Raw genomic sequence first — 24,699 nt, 5'->3', positions numbered from 1 at the left:
TTCTGCCTCTACTACCTCCATTTTTTTTTCTCTTCCAACGCGAGGAAACTCTAATCTAGACGCCTTGTGGCCTGCTTTTTACCCTCTCGATGAGCACCTATGGGTCTTGCATCTGGTATACTTTCGACCACTAGTCACTCACTCGTTGCCTTCGTTACTTCAAATTCCCCTTCAACGATTAAATTAAAAGAAATAATATCTATGCACAAGAGATCCCGATTTACATTGAAGCGAACGGCTCTCTTCTTCCGTAGAGGAAACTAGAAAAGATAATAAGATTGGATAGGGAGAAAAAATATTAAGGAAATATAGGAGAGACCGCGACGTTTGGTAAATCTCGTCAATGTTGATGATAAACTTTGACGAAGTATAAAAGTGAATCGACGAGGAAGAAGTAAAGAAGAAGAAGAAGAAGAAGAAGAGCTTATCGACGTTCGTCATCGAGCTCGCCAGGCAAATAAGGTAGGAAACGGTGAATGCGTGTGCGTGTTTTTTTTCTCTCTCTCTCTCTCTCTCTTTCTCTTTCTCTTTGTTTCTCTATAGCGTCCATCAGGAAATCGCGACGGACGGGCACGTACTTCTTGGGCTGCACTTCATCCTTCGTCTCGTAGTCGTTCTCGTTGGGCGCTCACCGCACCGAGAAACCCTAACGACTCCCACAGTCCTCTTTCGATCCACCTCACGTTATCGAAAGACTCTTTTTCTCTCTCTCTCTCTCTCTCTCTCTCTTCTTTTCTCTTTTTATTCTTCCTTCTCTTCCTTTGCATGTTTTTTCTACTTCTATTCCTTTTCCTCTTTAGCCGCGACACAGCTTGCTTGCTTGCTTACTTACTTGCTTGCTTACCTCCTCGCCACTCGTCGTAATTCCGTTTAGAATCGTGCACTCTCCGAACGCGGAGAGATCCACCGCGCGAGATTCACCTTGTACGACGTGGTCTAGAAAAGATATCTCGTTGGAAGGATGTAACTACAACCAACCACCAAGGACGAACGCTCGAGTTTATCTTTCTTTCTGGTGACAGCTCCGGGAGGAGATACATACTAAAGGAAGAGAGAAAGAAAGAAAGAGAGAAAGAGAGAGAAGTATATATAGCAACCTGCTACTAGTAGGAACATCGAACCTATTGGCTATACTTAACCCATAAGCTTCTATGCGTATGCGTGCATTTACTTACATACATACTTCCTCGGTGTATTCCAATTTATTGCGAACGCTCGTCACCGAGAAGCCGCCGCCACTCTTACTTGCGACTCTTGGGTCTCTCTTTCTCGAACAGGAAAGAAAATAAGATAAGAAAAGAAAAGAGAAAAGAAGAGAAGAGAAGGGAAGGGAAGAGAAGAGAAGAAGCACCGAGACCACCTGAGGTGCGCCTCCATCGTAAGCTTCCTCTTTATCCCTCTCTTTTCCTCGTGACCGTGCCGCTACTACTTTATACCTTCTCTCGATTCGGTGCAACTCCATGACGTCCATGGCGTAAGGACGAAGAAGGAAGAAGAGAAGAAACTTCGAACGATCCGTCCGTTCTCCCGACCACTTCGACAGTTCTCCTCCATCCCTCCCCACCACCCCCTTCCCCCCACGCCCTTTTCACGAGACAACACAGACTCACTTATATCTCCGTTTTTCTTCTTGTACTTTTACAATGCGTAAAAGATTATCATTAAAAACGATATCAAATGTATTTGATCGAATGTTGATTGAAATACGAATCGTTGTGTTACGAGCAACGTAATAAAAAAAGGAAAAGGAAAAAAAAAATGAAAAAAAGAAAGAAAAAATATTCGTGTAATTTGTTTTTTTCTACGCGTAGACAAAAGAGTGTACTTTAATTTAATATAAGTTTCATTAAAATCTATTCACTTTAAGTATAAAAAATATTTACCAAAACTTTTCAAAGAAATAGCAAATTTGTACAATTTACAGCAATACTTTGATATTCTATAGAATATCAAAGTATTATGTTCAATGCTTAGGAAAAACTGTAAGAATTCTTCTGTTTCCGATTTCATCGGAATGCTCTTTGCATTGATGAGAATGCCGAGGAATGACTAGCAATGACTGATTTCCGGCTTTAACGGTAACATATACATAACGTGCTACAAAATGCGACTGTCGATTCGTATGTCGCATTAATTCCGAGCCATCATGTCGCGGAGCTCGCATAAACGCGCGCGATATCGTATATGCATGCGAAATCTTGTAATGGATTATATCTGTGGATGATATGACGTGGTACCAATAGTTCTCTCGTGCAACCTCTCTCGCCAACAATCAAGAAGAATGCTTTTCGATTCTCATGCGGTGTCGACGTTAGAGCTGAAAATCTCTCTTGGATTTTCGATGAACGAGCGAGCGAGCAAACGAACGAATGAGAAAGGACAACGAAGACGAAGACGAAGTTGAAGGCGAAGACGAAGACGAAGACGAAGACGACGACGAGGACAACGACAAGACGAGAGCGAGCGGTGAAACGTCGAGATGACGAGAAAGAGCCGATGCCAGTGAAGAAGTAAAGGAGGAAGAGGAGGAAAGGAAGAAGAAGAAGAAGAAGAAGAAGGAGAAAGAGAAGGAAGGGTGAGACGTAGGCAGAATGGTATATCAAACTGGATGGCTTCCATCCTTATTCCGTATTCGGATGCGCATTCGATTAACATACAGTTGCACCGGGGCCACATTGCGCTATCCATCCTACTCCCTTTTCGCATTCTCTTTTCGTACGCGCGCGAGCGCACGTGTGACGGAGAAAGAGAGAGAGAACGCTACTGCGTCCTTCTTCCTCGCGCGTGTATATGTCCGTAAGTTAGAACAGGAAAGAAGATAAAATAAAACGAAGAAGAAAAAGTAAACGATGACGAAAGAGAAGGAAAGAGAGAAAGGAAGGTGGTGCGTGTACCGGGGCCAGTCAGAGTGTATATACAGTCGACAGAAGTATAATAATGTTTGCGCGACTATGCAATGCGCTCGCGTTTCAAATCGACTCGAGTGGGCATTGATCTTTGATCTTGAAGCAAAGGCATGCTTACTTACCGCATTCTCTTTTGCTGCCGTTTCACCCCCTCCTCCCTCCCTCTTACCCTCCTACTCCTCCTCCTCCTTTTCGTCGCTCGCATCTTCCAACCGACTCGACGAGCCTTTCGACGACAGCCTCCTTTCCTTCTTCTTCTTCTATCTCTCTCTCTCTTTTTCTCTTTCTCTGTCTCTGTGTCTCTCTTTCTCATATTCCTACCGTAGACGAAATCCTTATCCTTTACCTTTCGAGAATCCTTCTCGCCCTTTTCGAAATTTAAGTACGAAAGAGGAAATGATATCGCAAATTTGATCGTTTGGAATGATATTTAAGTGGACAACTCGTTATCATTTATTTTTCTTACCACAATTCTGTAAATTAGAAGTTTCAAAAGTTTCTCAAATATACTCGATATTCTGATATGAAAACTAAAAGATCTGATCGTCTTTATGCGTAATAAAAAGGAAATTACTTGCGAGAGGGAAAGGCGTTAACAGCGAGTAAACGTAAATATTCCTACTTACGTTTATCGTGTTATTACGACGTTAAGAGGATGGAGAGTAAAACGTAAAACGTAAAACGTAAAATGTAAAATGTAAAATGTAAAATAAGAGAGGTTTTTTTTATCACACACACACACACACATACACACAAACATTTATATATTACATAAGCTTGAACTATAATAACTCTCATTTTCTTTTTATTTGGTTTCAGGTAAGTTACATCGATTTAAAGAAGAAATAATGGAAAAATTCCAGCCGAAAATCAACATAAGTGACGTATGTAAAAAGTAATTTTCTTATTCTAAAAGATTCATTCACTTTCAATTTGTAATATATCCGTGAACCCGTTTACATGCTCGATCGAACGATTCGGTATTTGAGAACGACGAAAAGAAGAGAATTCGTGATATTAATTCTGCGTCGAACCACTAAATCCCAGAAGCTAAACGATCTCTCGTATAACGCCATCGTATAATTCCCCTTTTAGGTGAGATCCTATGAAATGGAGATTATCGTGGTCCAGTAGAAAACTCGCGGATACTGACCGCGTACTCGAGAGGAAATTTACCGGCAGAAGGGTCGGTCTATGCTCTCGCGCGAAATTCAAAACAGAGTCGTAAAACGAAGTGGTTCGATCCGGTCTCGGTGGCAGTTTACGGGTCCCCATCGTTGGTAATCCGTATCTTTATCGACTTTTATCCGAACGACGATCATCTTTCGTAGGGTATGCCGTTCTCCCTGGTCTCTAGCATTTTATTACTCGACTCATTATTACTCCTTTACATTTTGACATTATTTTCTACCTTTTCAAAATACATCTCGTTAGTTTTCGAACATGTAAAACTTAACACAACCGTTTTCTCTAATTCAATTCATAATTCAGTTTTCTCTTTCCATAACGCAAAAATGAAAACGCTTCTTATTCGAGAAATAATCGCGCATCCTCGATGATAGAGGCAACATATCACACCGTAGAATAAATTGGAATCAAATTACCTTGGACGTCGGCGAGATCGTGGAAGGTCATCGAGCTCGACGAGGCGCGAACGATCTATCGGGATGATCGATTAATCGATCGATCAACAAAATCAAGCCCTGTGGTCATTCGTTCTTTCCTCTATTAACGCGTCCGCTGCTAGAAGGAAGGCAACGAAGAGAAATAGAGGGAGGGAGGAGACAGAACTCTTTCCCGGAAGATCTTGATCGTCACGTAGACCGGATAAATCGATTTGTGCTCGATTACCTACCGATCCGTAACAACGGGATAACACCAACGTGTTTATTCCAAGAGAAGGAAGTATTCTGAACTGTGCACGCAGATCGGCCACCGATAGGAACACATTGTAATTGCAGTTCCGCGTAAACGATAGAATCGCGCAACTTCCCACACAAAACTTACATATCTTCCGTTTCGTTTCGTTTCGTTTCGTTTAGCTTAGTTTAGTTTAGTTGCATTTTATTTCATTCTATTTCGTTTTGTTTCGTTCGTGCATGCGTGCGTGTACGCAAAGTTTCGATCCGATCAAACCGAATGAGAAAAGAGTAGAAATGAGATGAACGTGCTTGCACGCGGGAAATCGATCATAATCGCCGGTTGAGTATGCACGATGTTTGCTCTTTCTATAGGTACCGATCGAAGGGTGCTTTGGTAAAAAGATCCGAGCAGAGTCGCTCAGTGGTACGTGAAACCTCGTACGCATACGTATGCACCTTTCTCAGGGGGTATGCTCGCCGCGGATGGGCACTAAATTAAGGCAAAAGAAAAAGAGATCGTAGACGTGGAATGAGGAGAGAAAAGAGAGAGAGGGAGAGAGAGAGAGAGAGAGAGAGAGAGAGAGAGAGAAAAGAACTTTGAAGCAGCAACGCGCATGCATAGCTCGGGCGACACGCATCGATCAATCATTCGCTAATTATGCTCGCGATTTCTTTCTTTCTTCGAAGAGAACTCCGACGTCACGAGGCCATTGACCTCTCCTTCTTTCTCTTTCTCTCTTACTTTCTTTTTTTTCCTTTTCTCTTCTTGAATGCTGCCGGATCGAGTAGAACGGAAACGAGCGGGGGCTCGTGTCCTCCTCGTTCAATCTCCTTTCGCGTGTCCTCGAAACCTTCCGAACCGAAGCCCTCCACAATTCGGAGGAAGGGGAGAAAGAGTCGAGAAGTTAGGAAGAAAAAGACAAAGGCGGACGAGCTTCGAGAAGAAGCTTAAGAAAAAAAAGTCGAAAAAAAAGGAAGAGACAGAAGGGAGCCAGTCGGCCGGATCGAAGGTGTATTAAATGAAATTAAGCAATTAACCATTTAACCGAATTACCACACCGTAGATCTTACCCGCTTGTTCACGGATACGAACTCGAGGGAAGAACGTTGGTCCAGAATACGAAAAGAAGGTGGTTAGCATGAATTTTTCCTCTCTCTCTCTCTCTCTCTCTCTCTCTCGTATCCTTTTATCTTCCTTTCTCTTACGCTTGATCCGCCGAGCGAGCGTTGCCTCGTTAATTAATTAAGCTCGCGTTTCAAATTCGACCCGTCGGCCTGTTCATCCTTCCTTCCTCTTCCCTTTTTCGCGTCGATCGGTTAGTCGGTGCTGGAAAAAACTTGGCGGTCGATCGGTATCTCGAGGCACTCATTCTTTTTGGCCTTTATCCTTCCTCTTTCTCTCTCACTTACTCTTTTCCAATCTTTCCTCGACTATTTCGCGGTTCGTGATGCGTTACTCGTTCCTTCTTCATCGTCTCTTCGTTTTCTTTGGCACGTATCGACTCGCATACTGTTTCTGGCGCCAGGATGTACGCGATTTAATTAAGCGATCCATGGAGAGGAGAGCACGAAGAAAGGTAGAGATAAAGATAGAAAGAAAAGAAAGAAAGAAAGAAAGATTCAAGAGCGTGCCTCGAGACTTCGTGCTCGGATTCCGTTGATAGTTTCTCTCTCACCGCGATTGAAGATAGTCCCGAGAAGAGCAACCGACCTTTCGAATTTCCATCGATTCTCGCGAATCCAATGATCGATTTGCTTTAACTTCATTTCGATGTACATGCGTTCCCATTTAATTCAATTCACCGAGCTAAGCGATAAAAAGTTCATGGAACCAGCAGCGTTGTTATTATATAAAATCGAATTACCAATGTTGAATAACATTCCTATTAAATTCTTGTAATTTTGTTCATAAATTTGCAATATACGTAATAATGAAGCTATACCTATGTTTCATGTCGTGAATTTTCTCGTCGATTTAAGCTGATCATAAAATTCATACAATATGGATTAGAAGAAATTGCGAACATTATTTCTATAGGTCGAGTACTCTTATAATAAAAGGGGAATCGTTAAGGATTACTTTCAAGCACTGAAATTCAACCGATTTGCGAAATTTATGATCACGTAATTCTGTTTTGTCGCCCACGTGATGGTATTCTTGTGCATACGCATACTACTCTTCATGGTGACGCGTGAAAGACCAATGTAATACATTAATTCGTGAAATAACCGCGGCACGACAGTAATGACCGGTTGTAAAGTAATTAACGGTAGTAATAAACATAGTCGAGCATACTCAACGCGACTACCAACTCGTTACATCATCTCTCTCTCTCTTTCTCTCTTTATGCATGTAAACCTTTCCCTTTATTAATCTTTTTTCTTTCTATCCATACACCAAGAATTTAAAGAAGAAAAGTATCGTGAACTATACGAACAAAGAAGCCCTTATGACCTTTTACATTTTTTCGTTCTTTTTTTTTCTCTTCTTTTACTTTTTTCATCGTTTACGAAGAAACTCTCTTAGACTTCGGAACACTAAGAGCCTAAGTAAGAAAAATCAACTATCATCGTTCACGCGCGACGTCTTAATTCGTTTACAGGAAAGACGTGTTTTACGCTTTATCGTCGACTAGACTATTAATAACGCCAAGGAATTTAATTTGTCATCGATAGCATCGACATTGAGCGGCGGTTAGGCGATTGCCGTTAGGAGATCGATTAAATTTAACTATCTATGTACATACATACGTTGTACGCATACGCCAGCGTCGCGTGTCCATACTCTTGTATATATTTCTCTTTTCTTTCTCTTTCATTATCTTTCTCTCTTTATTCTCTCCCTTTCTCGCTTTTTCTCTCCCGATTTATTGTGTTGTATTATTCTATTGATACTCGAAGATCGTATGCTAATTGTAAAATAAGTTCAATGCTAAAAAAGAAAAAGGAGAAAAAAGAAATAAATTAGAAGAAAACAAAGAATGAAATTGTTAGTCGACAATTACTAGATATAATAGATTTATCACTATAAAAATATCTTAAATTAATTTGATTCATAATCTCGATCGTTTATTACCATATCAAAATGTTCCATCTCGAAATCATTTTTAACAAATCTGGAACAACTTAAATCAACTTGTCAGTTGTAAATGAAGTGTAATCACTTTGTTAAAAATTTCTCGAATAGAAAATGATTAATGATAAAAATTTCAAAGGTGTTAGTCTTTTATCGAGCAAATCAATATACATTGTCGTCATGAAATAAAGCTCGTCTAGTTAGTTCGGATACATTGTTATAACGAAAAACGCATTGGACGTGTTCACGAGGCAAGAAGTATTCGAAGTAAACTGACTATAATAGAATATCCATATATGAAGAGGACGTACTTGAGATCGTAGCGTTGAAAAATCGACTTTGCTCCTTCATGTTGTGTAGATGTGAGAGACACACGGATTGAGTGAAAAGGAAAGAGAGAGAAAGAGGGGGAACTCGTTCGGTGATCTCTCTCGTATGTGGTGTCACTATCGATATTTACTCAGGAATTTATCGTCGAGCGTAGATCAAACTGGTGAAAGGTATATCGCGTGGGCACAGGAGGAGAACCAAAGCGAGAGAGAGAGAGAGAGAGAGAGAGAGAGAAGAGAGGAAAGGAAAGAGTATCTCACGAACGTGCGTTTGCGTTCGCGAGCTCTCAGGCACAAGCATGAAAACCTTGTCCCTCGTATCGTCCGGACATTTGCCTAATCCGGTTTGACAGAGAAGTGACACCGTGTTGTGACGGGGCGAGACGTTCTCGTTCGTTCGTTCGTTCGTTCGTGAATTCTATCCGTTGGTGTTGCCGCCATTGGGTCTCGTTCCCTCTTTACCTCGGTCCCTCCTCATTTTCTCTCTCGCACCTCCTATGTAAGTCGATCTATTTCTTATAATAGGACAGCAGTCGAGCTTCCCTTCCGCGCGCAGGTCAACTCGCGTGTTCGCAACGCGCTCAGGTATCTCCGAGATGGAAGAAGGAAAAGGTCCAACTACCTGTTCCGAGCTACCGAAGACGTCAAAGAACAAATCATTCTTTTCTTCTTTCATTTATTTCTCTCTCTTTCTATAGTCGTTTTACTTATTCTTATATATTTCCTGGCGCTGTCATATCCAACTTTATTCTCCAGCGTTTTTTCTCGAAGTTGCGTTTCTCTTCGAGACGAAGATCTCGAAATCTTTCGGCGGTGGTTTAACTGCCTTCGAGCGGCGATCTCTTCTCTCCGCCCCTCTTGCCGTTCTTTACAGATAAGAATCGAAAGGATAAGCAGGTTCCTCCAGCGCATTGTACGCGCTCGCTCGGCCATGCGTAATTTTCTATTTCACGGATCGCGCTCGATCCATCGGACCGGACCCGTCTTTTAATATATATTTCCCCTTGTACGTTCCTTGTTTTGTTTTTCTTTCTTCTTTTTTTATTTTCTTTTTCTTTTTTTATTCTTACCTTCTTATTCTTTTTCTTTAACTTTGCCGTCACGTCCTATACATCTAGTTTATGTTACGTGTTTGTTAATGAGAAAAGAAACACTTCTGAATCTTTCGAGCCGTTGTCAAACTCGTCTCAGATTTATTTCACCCTTTTCTATCTTTCTTTCTGTTTCTTTTTTCATTTTTTTTGTTTTTGTTTTTCATTATCCTTCGCGTATCAAATCATTCTACGTTTGAGGAAGTATATATGCACCAATTCGGTTAAATGTTAAACACTTTCGGTAGAACGAAGTATCCTTGTTTCGTTGGGGATTAATCGAATGTTCGAGAAGGCGTATCTAGTCGAGTGGAAGAAAGATACGAAAGGAATTGAGAGAAACAACCAAAAAAAAAGAAAAAAGAAGCAGCATACATCAAATCTGCAGGATCATTCAAACGCGATTGTATTTTTAAACGAGACCTCGGTTTATCCTTAAACGAAGATAATGATTCGCCTTGGCAAATTCTCTTTTTAGCTTCGCTGACGGAAAATTTGTTATCATCAGTGCGATTGCCATGACGCGAGTTGCCTTAACACGGGGAGGATAAGCCTCTCTACTTCTATTTCTCTTCTTTTCTTATTATCATTTTCTTGTTTTTTTTTTCTATCGCTACTTATTTATTAACGCGCACTTGTCGTTCTTCGTAAAGGAAGAATGAAAAGAGAAAAACACGAGGATTGAAAAAATGTGGAGGCTTCGTCGTCTTCGTCGTTTGTCGCTTTCGCAAATCGTAGTAAAAAAAGATCAAGTTTTTTATCGGATAATAATTTGCAAAAAAAAATATGAAAAATACGAAAAAGAAAAAAAGAAGAAGAGAAAAGGTCTCAGAGAGAGAGAGAGACGAGGAAGCAGTTTTCTCTTCTATTCGCGTCTTTCTCGTCATAAGTCGAAGGATGATGCTTTTAATTTGAAACTACGAGTCGAGTAACGATTTAATGCGACGTTTGTGCCGACCGACGTTGACTCGCGGGAGGTGCTGTGTTAACCAAGAAAGAAAGAAAGAAATAGAAATAAAAAGACTTACTCCTCACCCCAGTGAAGGAAAATTACAGGCTGCTACGCTCAACTTTGCTGTATATGTAAGTGTGTTTATGTGCGCGTGTGTGCGGACGCGCGCACCACCAGAAGATTTTTAGTTAACCGCCTTCTCTTGGTCCCTTCAATGACCACCGTCGACGGCTCCTACTTGCTACCTGTTTACGATTAACAATAATCATTCAATTACTGCGCGTGACGTGCACGTCACGTTGTGCGTTACGCGAGAAAAGAAAGAAAGAGAGAGAGAGGGAGGAAGGAAGGGGTAAGGAGGTGGAGAAGATAGAAACAGAAAAAGAGAGAAAGGAAGAGAAATGTGTAGTACGGTTCTTTTTTCATTTATTCAACTTTTTATCAAGCAACGTCGTCGACGTTCCTTGTTACCGAGGTAAAAAGGGAATGTCTGAATCATGCGCGTAGATCAACGTTAAGCATATCCTCGAAGGTATTTATTTACTTACTTACTTACTTACTTACGTAATATCATTTAAGATTTATCAGTAATCAAACACGTTATTAGAAAGATAGTTTAAATGCATTAAACTCGATAATTTGCATTCTATTGCTATTAATTACGATTGCAGGAGAAAGGGTGAAAAACAGAAGTGCAAAAGCAGAAATTAGAGATAAATTTTTCTACGTCTTTTTTTAAATGCAAAAATATTTGTTATTGGTAATCAATGTTTGTGTAAATGAATTTAAATTCAAACCATTAAATAAATATTTTACAAAATAAATATGTATTTAATTAGGCTGTAGAAAAGAGGAACAAAGTATAAATTGGAAAATCGTGATGAGTAGTGAAAATGCTTGGCAGTCAGTAAAACCGTTTCTTGTTAGAAACATTAAGGTTAAGTGCTTAGAAAAACCCAGAGAAGAGTTCGAGGTAGAAAAGGTGGAAGTTAAAAAATGTGAGGTATGTTCAGGAGTATCCTCGAAATGTCGAAGGAAAGATAGCGAAAAATGATTCGAGAGGATAACGAGAGAGGAACAACCTCCGATTTCGAGAGCAAGCTCTTTAAAAGTGTCAGCAACGATTACGTTACTTTTCTCAGTATATAATGTCGTTTATATCCCATCTACTAACAATATTATATTCCTGTTTATACTTTCTCTCGGATCGAAGCTTGAATTACGTTTCGTACGAAAGGAGTCCAATTTTAAAACATTTTCTAGCAATGAATACGATCCCGACGAGTATCATCGTACTTATCGGACTATTTATGATGAAAACATTGTATCGTATCTTATTTGACGATATTAAAACATCTAGGCCAAACGATTTATGAAATAAATCGACGTGATCGCGATATCATTCCTTATGTTTACGACGATTTAATACAGATTCGTTGTATGATGTAAAATAATAATAAATCCCGTGATTTAGAACCGCTTATTTGTCGTAAACTCTTGGATACGGTGGAACGTTAAATCCCGATCGTAAACTATCCTTTTATAATCGTTACGAAGCGTTCAATATCGTCTCTCGACAAGGACGGATTGATGTTTTCTCGTCGTTTTTATCATCTTTCTTTCGTATCTTTCGTCGACCGTATAGGATAAGGTGGAGAAGTAGAAGGAGAAGGAGAAGGAGCCGTCATTTTTCGCACAAGATACGCGTGCGGTCCGACGATCTCGTAGGAGGAAAGAGGAACGTAGCAGGCCCGAAATGTTTGCTTAGCTGTCTCCAGGCTTCTTTCATGCTCATGTCTTTCTCATTCTCGATCCGTCCATGCGTGTTCCTTTCGAAAGGCTTACATTAAACAAACAATATTAATATTCGATCCTCGTATTCTCTCTCCTCGTTTTTTTTTTCTTAATCTTTTTTCTCGATCATCCTCTTGTGAAAGTGACGTCACGTCCGCCTGTTCATCCACAATTCTCATCTCTTATCCGAACTTCTTAAACGATGACGACGCGAGTTCGTTTCCACGCAAGATAAGGTACGCATCTTTCGTAGAAGATAAACGTGTTAAACAAAGACTCAGTCACGTACGTATTATTTTTTTAATTCGCTAACGTACACGATTTTGATACGTTATAGTTATATTATTACGTAATTTATTAATGTAATACGCATTAGATTATCATTTCCGAAAATATATTTCTTAATATATCTCTTGTAATTATATATAACTAATATCAATAAAAGGATCGAATTTCTAAAACGTTTTCATCATCGTTTCTAAACAACGTCGAAGATAACGAGTACAAATTTTCTTCCTAACGAGGCTATTTGGGAAAAGAAACTCTGTATTAGCGTCGGCGAATCTGTTTTTATCGTATCTCCTCGAGCAAAACAAGTTTCGACATAATAAGTCTTTCAACTTGGATTCCGCGTCCGGCGGTAATTTTCGAAAAACCGAAGAAACCGCGATTCGCTTTGGACGATTTAACTCGGCGCGCAAAAAGGTGCTCACGCGTCACGTGACGCGCGTACCTGCGTGCCTTGAAGCGAAAATGGTGCAGTGCGGTACATCGAGGTTCCGTTTGGTTTCTCCTCACTTCCAAGGAACACGAATGATTCTACGTCTGCGAAAAGACTCACGGCAGATGGGTAAGTCCCTCTTTTATCTACATTTTACACACAATCCACCAACGTGGTCCCGCTTTCCGTGATTCTTCGTTCTTCAACCCACACCGTTTGTCGTCTCACGAAATATCTCCCATCTGCCGGCATTGTCTATTGTCGAAGAACGACAAATGAAAGGTGCACTTTACACTATGTCCCCGTTTCCTAATGCTAGGACACACTCTCTTCTAACTGAAAATTTATTGATACTCGAGAGTTATCCTCTTGCCACAAAGAACTGCTTACCCAATCGCACCATCCTCCGTTATATTCTATTACCTTGCTCTAATCCAATACAAATAACTCGAACTTTCTCTATTCCTTTCTCTTTCCTATAATTTATATTTCCAACTTTTACTTTCTTTATATACTTCAATTATTTTTCTTTTTACCCCTTCTAATTTTACACTTCCCTATAATTTATCAATAATTTATTATAATACGATTTACTTATACGCAATACCTATTCGACTTTTAACATAAAAATAATGAATCGATCTTAATGGTTTTTTTTTGTTTTTACCTTCGATAAATTTATAGCCTTCCAAGAACCATGAAGTTTTACCCAACAAGCATCGCTCTAATTCGTAAAGTCCATTCCTCGTCCTTCGGAAAGCATCATCGTTACTTACATAGGTATTAAAGGTCTTAGAAGAACCTGCCGAAAGGAAGAAACGAAATACCAAGGTAGACGTTTGAGATCGAAGTCGAGTATTCTCATTCTCTTCTTCTCTTCTCTCCCTCTCTCTCTTTCTTTGGTTTAAACAGCGCTCCAACAGAGTGGCTTTTCGTTGCGAATCCTGGGGATTCCTGAACGCGCACAAATTGCACGCAAATTCTTCCGCGAGAGGAACGCCGCGTTACCATTTTGCTCTTTTGTCCCTCAGCCTGTCCTGTCGCGCGTGAGAGACGGACAAGTCGGTTCTCCTTTTCTTTTATCTTCTGGTTCCTCGTGCTTCGGCGCGGACTGCGAGAAGAAGAAGAGAAGGAGACAGAAAAGAGTTAGCCTTTGAAACGGCTCTAGAGAGAAAGAAAGAGAGAAAGAGAGGAAGAGAGAAAGAGACAGACTCTGGGGCCAGTCCAAGTCGAAGTCGGCTGTCTCAGATTACATCGTGTCACCTCGGCTCGGCCGGCTCGGCACCAACGCCAGAGAGGGAGAACACACTTGTTAACATCTTGTCGCCCAAATCCCGAAAGAGCCAGTGGCCCTCCGAGATCTCTCTCCTTCCATCTCCTTTCCCCCTCCCCCACCTATCTGTCTTTGTATCTCTGTCTCTCTCTCTCTCTCGCTCTCTTGCTTTCTCTCTTGTTCTCACTCCTGCATTCTCGGACCGATCTCGAAGGCAGACATCAGGGAATACTTTGCATCGTGAATGGACTTGAGTTCTTCTCTTCGGAAGGAAAAAGGAGAGGGCAAATTGTGTGTATCGTTAACCATGCTCGTTGAAATATTAATCGACTCGACCATGAAACCGTTATTTAACTGACGATACTTACCTACGTACTTTCCGACTCATTCGTGAACTCTCTCGTTATTTATTAAAAATGTATCACTGATTTCTAACAGACATCACGTGGAGAATATGAGACGTTAAAGTGTATCTGCGAGAAATAAGATTTACATTAAACGTCACTTTTCAGAGCTCGTAATGTTCGAAAAAATTATTCGAACTAAAAATTCGGCATAGGGTTCTATGACGCGTTCAAATTCGATCGGTTTCAAAGAGAGGAAGAAGGGGTGAGAAAGAGAGAAAGAGAAAGAGAGAGAGAGAGAGAGAGGGTGGATAATTGGGTAGATTCGTTGTTAGTCGATAGAGGATATAATCGGTTTGCGGACTCTCTGATGATTGTACCTGTAGACAAGGTCCACCATCGAAGCGTTAAAGCAGTTAAGCGATTTCGCAAATGGGCTCGAGCACAATAGGCTCGAGTCAGCTTTCTCCCTCTCTCTCTATCTCTCGCTCTCTCTTTCGTTCTGTCTTTCTATGTTTCTATCTTTCGTTTTTCGATTTTTCATCGTTTCCCTTCTCGACTACACTTTTATGCATTTATTGTGCATTACACGTAAATATAATATTTTTATTATCAAATATTCTTTATATTACAATCATATTCTGAATTAGTTTTGTATATGTGCACAATTGTTTTCAAACATATTAATACCTTACAACGAATGATCAACCAAAAATTATGCATTTTTACTTATAATTAAATCATCAATTTTGATCGAGCTTATTAGTCGATATTACATGATTTTAAGTTACACTCGTAGCAAAATAATACCATATTCCAATGATAAGAAAATATATGTTCTTTTAAGCAGATATATAAACGTTAATGCGCGAATAGAATTAATGAAAATTGTAATAAAACGAGAATGTGTTATCAAAATGATTGGAATTAGTGAAGTTAATAAGGGTGAAAAGTGGACAATTAGCGATCGAAAAGTTAAAGCCGGAACGAACCGATTATATTTGCATAGTACTCTACGATATTTCGATATCAACGAATAATAATGATACTGCGATCATACAAATAATAACTTCGATCGGATATTTAGCTGATAGTAAAAAACGTGGGCATGAAGTTTCATAAAAGCGAACGTTCACTGGAAAATCGCACTTTCTATGTCTCTTTCTATCTCTCTCTCTCTTTCTCTTTCTCTCTTTCTCTACGTTCATCCAACTGGTTGGAGAGAACGGCTAGGGAGTCGGAGTACAATTAGAGTTTTCATGGGAATTAATAGGGCGCGGGTCCAAGCGAGACGAGTGGCTTTCGAGAGTCGTTTTCATCGTAGCCGCCGGCGGCAAACGGCGGACTCCCTCGCGTGTTAAAGCGTAAAATATCGTCCGCGAGTAGTAGTCGCGGTTATGGCGTCATTCGACCGTCCACCAAGTCGTCGTCGTCGTCGTCATCGTCGTCGTAGTCGTCGTCGTCGTGTCTGAGAGCCGCTACACAGGAGATAACGGCGGCCCTCTAGGGCATACTGAATAATGCACAATTGCACGTCGCTCCCGCCATTGTCACGATATATCGAGCGGCACTCGTCTACCGCGATTAAAAATCAGAAGCCTCGTCAACCTTCTCTGGTCTTCGTTCTGGGCTACGAGAGAGACAGAGAGACAGAGAGAGAGAGAGAGAGAGAGAAAGAGAGAGATGAAATCGCAGACGCCATATTTGCATAATTTGCGCTGCTCTCCGATCTCTATTCAAATAAATCTTCCCGCAGAGTGATGAATATTTCCGGGTTTTCAAAAAGCCTCTCTTTTTCTCATCAACGTAACCGCTTATACTTGACGTTGTTTTAGTTAAAACAAAACAAAATATATATTGCTTTACATGCTAAATTTATAACTCGATATGGTATTCTACGCGTAGACAAAAGAGTGTACTTTTATTTAATATAAGTTTCATTAAAATTTATTTACTTTTAATATAAAAAATATTCACCAAAACTTTTCAAAGAAATAGTAAAGTTGTACAATTTACAGCATTGCAATCTGTGATTTGATTTTCTCCTCTGATTGGGAGGGGTTTCGTATGGCCGTGTGCGTCTGTGCCCGAGAATGTATTTTTTTCAACGTTGTTTAAATAGTAATTGGATATTCTATAGAATATCTAAGTATTATGTTTAATGCTTAGGAAAAACTGTAAGAATTTTTCTGTTTCCGATTTCATCGGAATGCTCTTTGCATTGATGAGAATACCGAGGAATTACTAGCAATGGCGGATTTCCGGCTAGGACGGTAACATATATATAATGTGAAATAGGATATTGCGATGAAAACGAAGATGATGTTTTTTATATGGTTTGATATGTACTTACATGGACAAAAGGTTTCAGTAAAGTTACTCGACGAAGGGAACGTTCGAAGATCCATTCGGACGATAAGTTAATGCCACGTCTGCAATGGTATTATAATACCAGTACAATATTCGCTCGACGTTTGCGTACGCGTGCGCTCTGCGTTCTTTTGATAAGAGTAAGCGTTCTCGGTAGAGTGTTGTCTATCTTTGGATGGCTGATTGGACTTCATAAAGTACGCACATGGAGACTTTAAAAAACACTCGTTCGATAAAAGATCTCGGGAGCGATGGAGCCTGCCTTTGGATTAGGTATCTCTTTTTCTTTCTTTTTCTTTCTCTCTCATCGTTTCCTTGCTTTTATGGATCTCGATTGAACGTACAAAATGTACGTACTAAAAATCCTCTATTTGTTACTTCTGAGATCGAATGGAACTCTCGTGAGTATGTATACTTGAAATAAAGATATAGAGTATACTCTATATCCATTCTTTGATTCTTCAAAAGAGAGAGAAGCAGTAAGATCCTTCGGAAAGAGTATCCGTGTTTATGTATGCGCGTGAATGCCTTCAGAGAACAAAGCGATACTGCACTCGCCCACGCTTTCATCCGCCTCGGCAAGACTGAAAACTGTATCATTGACTAACGACTTTCGATACCTTCTATCGTATCAAACTGCTACCGATTCGTTCGGAAGCTCGCGGTAGCTTCTCGATATATCTCGGTTAACACACCGTAATCTTTAACTCGTCACGTTTACCGTATACTATGATCGTAGTAGTATTTAACAAAAAGTAACGTACGAATAATTCATCGTGTCTTGGTTTATGCATTCATGCATGTTACGATAGAAAAAGGAAAGAGCACGTTTGAGAAAATAAAGAAATAGAAAGAGCTCTGGATGTTACGTATGGTATAGACTAGACATGGATTTCTAAGAAACGTATGAAAGTGTTATTTAGGTCGACCTGAATATTCAACGTAAGTATCTTTTTCTCTATTTCTCTATTTCTATCGATGTCGCTTAAGAATATTTACGAAACGAATAACAAATTAGAGTTACAGCGACTCAGGAATAATCGATTCGAGTTTAGTACATACGTTATCCTTTGGTTTCCCGACGTACGTGTAATCGCGAGGCAACCGAGAAGTGAAAACAATAGGGGGCTCGGCTGGCTCCTATGAGAGACCTTTCTCGCCCTCGTTTACAACTATTTGTTCCCTCTCGCAAGCTCCTTCTCTTCCTCTTTTTCCTCTCCTTTTCTTTTTCCTCCTACTAAACTCTTAAAGCCGCTTGGCTGGCTTCTCCGTTTCTCTGTTTCTCTACTAACGTGTTTGCGAGCACTCGGCAAACAATAAATGTTAAAACGCATACAAGTTTAACGAAACTTCTTTTGTACATATATATATATATATGTGTGTGTCGAACAGTCACGGCATATATTGGTATTCGACTCTCGGCTTTCTAATGCGAGGGACACACAATGACTCGACAAAGGCGCCGATATTCGTGGCTACTGATCGAGAGGAATCTGTAATATTTCAAAAGTGAATAACTACGAAACTTAACGTTAAGCTGCCAAACATACTTAACGACAAATGAATTTACCTAGAAATTGTCGAAACTAAGGACTCTCTCGTTAAAGGGCAATACAATCTTCGTATAGAACGTTCGATTTCGCAATAAACGATCTTCGAACGGCGTATGGATTTTATCGGATTAAGAACGAACGGTCTCTATGCTATTCTGCAACGATCGCGCGTATGTAAAGCAATAAAGCGTTTCTAATCACCGGCTTCTCAGGCCGCTATATCGGGGGCCTAGGTAATCGCGAAGATTAGTACGAGATACTGCGTTCTCTGTTGAATGATAATGATCGGCTCTTAGCTGGGACCGATTTGAACTCGGCACCGCGTACAAAGTCGCGGCCACGTTTCCTGGTTCTCCCTTATCGAACCGGCGTATCTATTCTATGCGCGGTTTACGATAAAATAGAGGAAATAATTATAGCCTCGTGCTCGTACGAGTTCCCTCGAAGTTTCGATCGAAACTCATCATCGCACGCGCTATGGAAAATCCATCAAAATTAAATTTCTCCCATTCAAATTTCTCAGTGGTCTTTTCCGATACGCTGGACCAGGAAATCGAAATGAGGTTAAAATGACGATTTAACTAATCGTGACTATGTGTTTACTACAGATTTTTTGGTTCTCTACCCACTTTTTACTTTACAAAAGAGACAAGAGGAGGTTCTTATTTTATCGACGACCGACGCCGCTGGAGGCGCGTTTACGATCGCAAACGTGGGTCGAGTTTACTTAGCCAGGTTATGCATCGCGGAAGGACACGTAAGAGGCATTCTCTATGTGCTCGAGTTTCCCGCCTAGACGACCATTATGCGCCCCGTTGTTTCGCCTCGAACTACAACATCCGATTCGGAGGACCGACTTCCCTTGCTTACTTCCTACACACGCCAAACTTTCATTGTTCTATACATATATATATAGCTTGAATGGTTCTAGAATACTACCTAAAAACAAATGAGAAATAGAAACAGAGAGAGAGAGAGAGAGAGAGAGAGAAAGAAAGGGGGAAAAAAAATAAATGAATCGAACGGTAAAACTTTAACTTTCTCTAACAACGAGGCGTTAGAAATAAATCGTAGTATTAGTTTTATTCCCGTCGTAAACCCTTTCCGAAGCACTATATTCAAATGAAATTTCATCTAAACAAAAGGTATAGACTATTGACTAAATAACACACTCGTAATTAGTTTGAGGGATACGTTATGGATTACTCTATCTATCTATCTCACTCTATCTCTTTTTTTTTATTTTCTTTCTCCTTTTACGTTTGCGAGAAGCGATGATTATTTCTCCCTACGCGTTGAATATACGTCGGTGTTCGCACACGTCGCATTTATGAGCATGCGGCATTAGCATAATGTTTGCTAGCACGTAAGCCGCCCTTTTCACAATCTCTCTACCCCTCTCTCTTTCACTCCCTCTATTTCTTTTTCTTTCCCTTTTTCTCTCTCTTTGCCTCTTTTATTATTTCTCTCACTCTATCTTGATCCTTGAATACGCTCTTCCTAGACCGATCACTGCTTCCTCTTTGATATCGTGCCGAACATGCATCTTGTCCAATAACCAAGTCTCTTCCTTCTTCAACCCTCTTCGTAATTCGATATATCGATAGAAGTTGGGTGAGAGAGAGAGAGAGAGAGAGAGACGATATCCCGGCCCCATCTCACCTCCATTTCTTCCTACTTATTAAACGACCCTAGGAACTTTTTGCCTTCCTCGCACCAATAATACTCTTTCTCCTTCTTTTCCTTCTTCTTCTTCTTCTTCGTTTTTCTTTTTAGTTGCTTCTTTTTTCTTTTTTTGTTATTCTTCTTTTTCCTTCCCACATGACAGTGGCGAGACACCGGTAGATTAAGTTTTAGTAAAACGGGAGACGAATATTGTGGATAAGGTGTCTCTTGCTATGATGAGACTACCACCTCGACAACACCCGATATTTTATCCTCCGACACCCTGTATTACGCGTGAGATCATCCACGCGAAACTTCTTCTTCTTCTTCTTCTTATTTTACTCTATTTTTTATATATGTCAATATAACTTAGTTCTTAAACTTCCTAGATAAAAAAATACTGTAGATTTCAGAATGCGTAAAATCGAACGAATCCCTTCACCCCCTCTTCCGTCTCCCATCAATTTTTGTTCATTCAATAATGAAACATGTTATCCTTCCTACATGAGTACTCTATTGTTTCTTTCCATTTGCTATCTGATATGATTCACAAATACGTATAGTATATATACTATGTTCCATTAATACGATAGATGCAAAAATGAGAGTGAAAAAGACAGACAGAATCGAATCCAATTTTTCCAATATCCCGCAAACTTCCTGATATTTCAATTTCCTTTCTATACGATCATATCGTAGCTGCATTCGTATTCTTTTTACTCGCGTAGAAAGGAAAGCTGTATTGTAAATACGCTGACAAATTAAATATCGAAAGTAAGGAAGGAAGATAGATTTATATTACGCATCCGTGGATCTATTATTCTTTATCTTTCTCTCTCTCTCTCTCTCTCTCTCTCGCTCTCTCTCTATTTCTCTCTTTATATTTTTTTCTCTCTCAGGGATTAAAATTATAAAAAGGAAAAAAGAAAGAAAAAAAGAAATACGTCCTAATCACGGTTCGTCAGGCGTGTAAAATAATATCTTCCTTCGATGTTCGCCATCTTCTTTGGTCTCTTCCTTTTAACGCGAAAAATAGATGACGCGCCATTTGAAAAACGACACCGATGACACGAAGACCGACCGAAGCTGGCGGTTCGTGTCGACACGATAAAATCTCAGTTTTCTCTAAAGTCTTCCCTGGGTACTACACCTATTCTACGATATAAAACAGGACTCGAAAATAAAAAGAAAAAAATAAAAAGAAAAAAAAAACGGGCTAAAGAAGATGACCGCTATAACGGGAAAACTTAAGAAGTTCAAAGCTAGAGACTAGGAGAAAAACAAGTAGAAAAAAGTAGGGTTGATACTTGGTGTTGCATCGTTTGCGTTTTTTTACGAAGCTATAAGGAAAGACTAAAGCAGTAGAAAATGAGGGAATGAATTTCAAGAAGCCTCGACCTAGATATCACTTCGTTCCTGAAACAACCCTTGAGTGCCATTTCCGTGCGATCTATTACGTCACCAACGGTTCCACCAGTCACCCAGTCCTTTGTGATGAGTTAGCCACTCAAAGCTCTTTGCGTTTTTAAATTATAGCACCGAGAAAGGCCGAGTATAGCTTGGTAATAGGGGCTGAAGGCATAAAAAAATGTTTTCTATAGCTATTCATATGGCTGTCATAACGTTAAAGTCATTAACGTAAAAGTTAAAAATAAATGACCATTTTACGATAATAGAACGTCTGTTCTAATAATATTAGATAATCAACTCGGGAAGAAAACTTTTATCTTTCGGATGAGCCTTTGATCATTTAAAATGACAAAAATAAAATTGGGACTATCAAAATGAATGGTGTGAACATACGGAAAGAGAACACCTTAGAATGAGATCACCGGCGAGATAACGAATCGTTCAGCCATCGAAAATGAAACTTGGCCAAGCATTTCTCTGGAAGTCATCGTACATTCGTGCTGTTTGTTTCTAATCTTCTCTCCGAAGATATACGTTTCTATGGGAGTGTCTTTCTTTGAACTCTCGAAACTTCCGCCGACCGAAGAAACTCCTCCTCGCTCACTCATCGTGGTCTCATATCTCGTAACATCTCTCGGTGGGATTAATTAAGTCAAACTCCTATAACATTTAATTACTACCGTCCGGCAACTCAAAGTTTCCTCCTATGTAACGTTATATGCGAAAAGTAGAAAGAAAAATATTTCAAAGATCATCTGAAAGTTTTGTCGAAAGAAAACCTAAGAAGAAGAAAAAAATCTAAATATTTTTTTCTTCTAATTATATCGTCGAAATAAACTATGAATAATTATACCTTCTATATATTCAACGATCACCTAAATTTATTATATTGAATTTCTCGCAAAAAGATAATTGAAGAATATTGTATTTCATTGTATTTCTAAAAGGATTGATCAAGTAACGGAAGCGTCGAGAATTCGATAATTTCATCGCCCTTCTTGTATGTTTTGTTTTTTTTCTTTTGTCTGTTCTTTTCTAATATCCTTCGAGCTAATCACCGAAGGAACTTTACCCTTTCTCTCTCTCTCTCTCGCTTCCTTTGAAATTCTCATCGACCATTCGCACGTTCTACCGAAGCGTCTTCATTGGTTGTTGGTCGGCGTTGAGGAGGAAACGATAATCACGAAGAAGAGACGGCGAGCACGGGTTGCTTCGTGTTAGTACGAGTGAGAAAGAGAGAGAAAGAGAAGAACAGGGTCCCGTCTTTCGGCTACCCAAGAGACAAGACATGGTGCCTCGCTCATTAAGACGTTTAACGCTCGCCATATAATCGATTATTTATAGAGATATTCAAATCCACAGTGGTGGCGATGGCGGTGGTGGTGGTGACGTTGGAATTACCTGCACGGGGTCCGGACTCCACAGTGAGATGCATGGATATGAAGACGTCCATCGGCTTTAGTGCCAATTTTTCGAGCTCCTCGGAGAAACTTCGTAGAGACGATCTCTCCATCGCGCGTGCATCTACATGTATAAAAAAGTTTGTATGAGAGAACGCGCGAATCGTATTTTTTCGAATGGACACCCGCTGATCGTCAGGTTACACTGACAATTCCACCACCGTCCAGGAGGTCCGCCTAAAGGACGTTTCGTAATTTCGCGTTAACGTCGTTTTATCATCCTTATTAAACCGATCTACTGGACGCGTTGGTTAAGATGGTACATTTTACAATATAAGAAAAACGGAGACCAAAATAAAGAGAGAAAAACTCGGGTACCTGTTTACCACAAGCGTATATATTATATTTTCGTATCTTCCACGATCGGTTGAATGAAAAGAATTTAAAAAGAAGATAAAGAAAAGTCTTTTTAATTATTATCTACCGAGCGCGTACCTCTTGGCAAGCAAGTTACGCGACTAAACGTCCGTTATTTAAAAAGTTGTCACGAATAACCAAGCAAATTTTGAAGGTCCATCCTCTGGAGATCTTGTTAAAAATGTTTATTTCAGTATGATAATTAATTAATAGTTATACGAGCCTTTGTTATCAATTTATTCGACCGGTCAATCGGTCTACCCTTTCCTCTAAACTACATCCTTTTTTCTTTTTCCTTTTCTGCTTAACTTTCTTTCGTCTTTATTACGGCACCCGTGTGCACATTAATGACCACCTATAGAGCCGAGAGAATATTGTCGTTTCGTGAGAATTACGACATTCTGTTCGTACAACCGTTAGCGATTGTGCGAAACGACGACGCGCTTGTTAATTCACGCGTTTCCCAGGTCTCACCCCAGGCCGCGCTAAGAAGACGTAGGACGCATGCTGGAATACGAAATCGATTTACGATATCGATGCACAATTTTTATACGATCCTTATCGAAACCTTGTAACCCGTACGTTTTATTAATTCTCCTTCTATATATTTCAACTCTCATTCTCTTTCTCTCTGTTCGATAATTTATGATTTTTTGAATCTCTCGAATCATACTCCAACAACAAACTCAGCTGACTTCTATAGAGGAGGAAGAATAAGAAGAAGAAGAATAATAAGAATAAGCATAAGAATAAGAAATGCTATAGAATGAAATACACAGATGATCGTTCGAGTTAGAAATTTATATCGTTCTTCGGCAGTTCCACGATCCGTGTTGCTTGAAAATCATCGGTCAGGTTTTAATTCAAGCTCGATGTAGGATGGTAACGTTACGCGTTAAATCGAGGAAGACGGTGCCGTTTCTATTATACGCGTTTTGCGAAGCAACACCAAGCATACCGATATCGTCACAAGTAGGAGAATCGTTCCTCGTTGATATCTAATTTCTTGCATTGCCGGTGAACGCTCTCAAGGATCGCTATAAATTGTTAAAGAAATTGATTTTCAGGTTGAACTCGGCAGACGAAAGCCCGTGTATGGAGGATTTATAGAATGGCAGAATGAACGTTTCGCTACAATCCTTCGTTCCTTCCTAGCAATTCCGTTTCTTCCTTTACGATCTTCTTCTTCTTCTTCTTCTCTTATAGATCTTTTTCTCCTTTTGTAGGCTCGTTAACGATCACCGAGAACCATGGAAATGGCCAATCACGAATAAAGAGATACCACGAGCCCTTCAAGATTGTCAGTAATTATATCTAAACGATCGGTCGTGCTGATAGAAGCCAAACTCGCCTTTCCATTCCCATAACAACACCGAAACTAAGAAAGATATCCAAATGGATTAGAACCGACGCGTTATGTTATCGTCGATCGCAACTCGCACTATCGTGCCTTCTGGACCGCAAAGAAAAATACGATTAGAACGGTTTAGAAAGAGATTCTCGTTACGTCTATTGTTGGTGAGAAATGTTACACCG

General features: G+C 39.9%; 1 long non-coding RNA gene across 1 annotated transcript in view; it reads left to right on the top strand.

Moving 5' to 3' along the window:
• LOC106787384 overlaps positions 1-24,439 on the top strand; it is a 463,752-nt gene extending 439,313 nt beyond the window's left edge. Inside the window, exon 3 of the long non-coding RNA XR_001381771.1 lies at positions 24,390-24,439. This is a non-coding gene — a long non-coding RNA (uncharacterized LOC106787384). The remainder of the gene's footprint in view (positions 1-24,389) is intronic.
• Positions 24,440-24,699: the final 260 nt, after the last annotated feature.

This window comes from Polistes canadensis, unplaced genomic scaffold, assembly GCF_001313835.1.
Source record: "Polistes canadensis isolate GaletaPanama2010 unplaced genomic scaffold, ASM131383v1 scaffold_4, whole genome shotgun sequence".
NCBI classification, from domain to species: domain Eukaryota; kingdom Metazoa; phylum Arthropoda; class Insecta; order Hymenoptera; family Vespidae; genus Polistes; species Polistes canadensis.
This window is presented reverse-complemented; position numbering and strand designations above follow the sequence as displayed.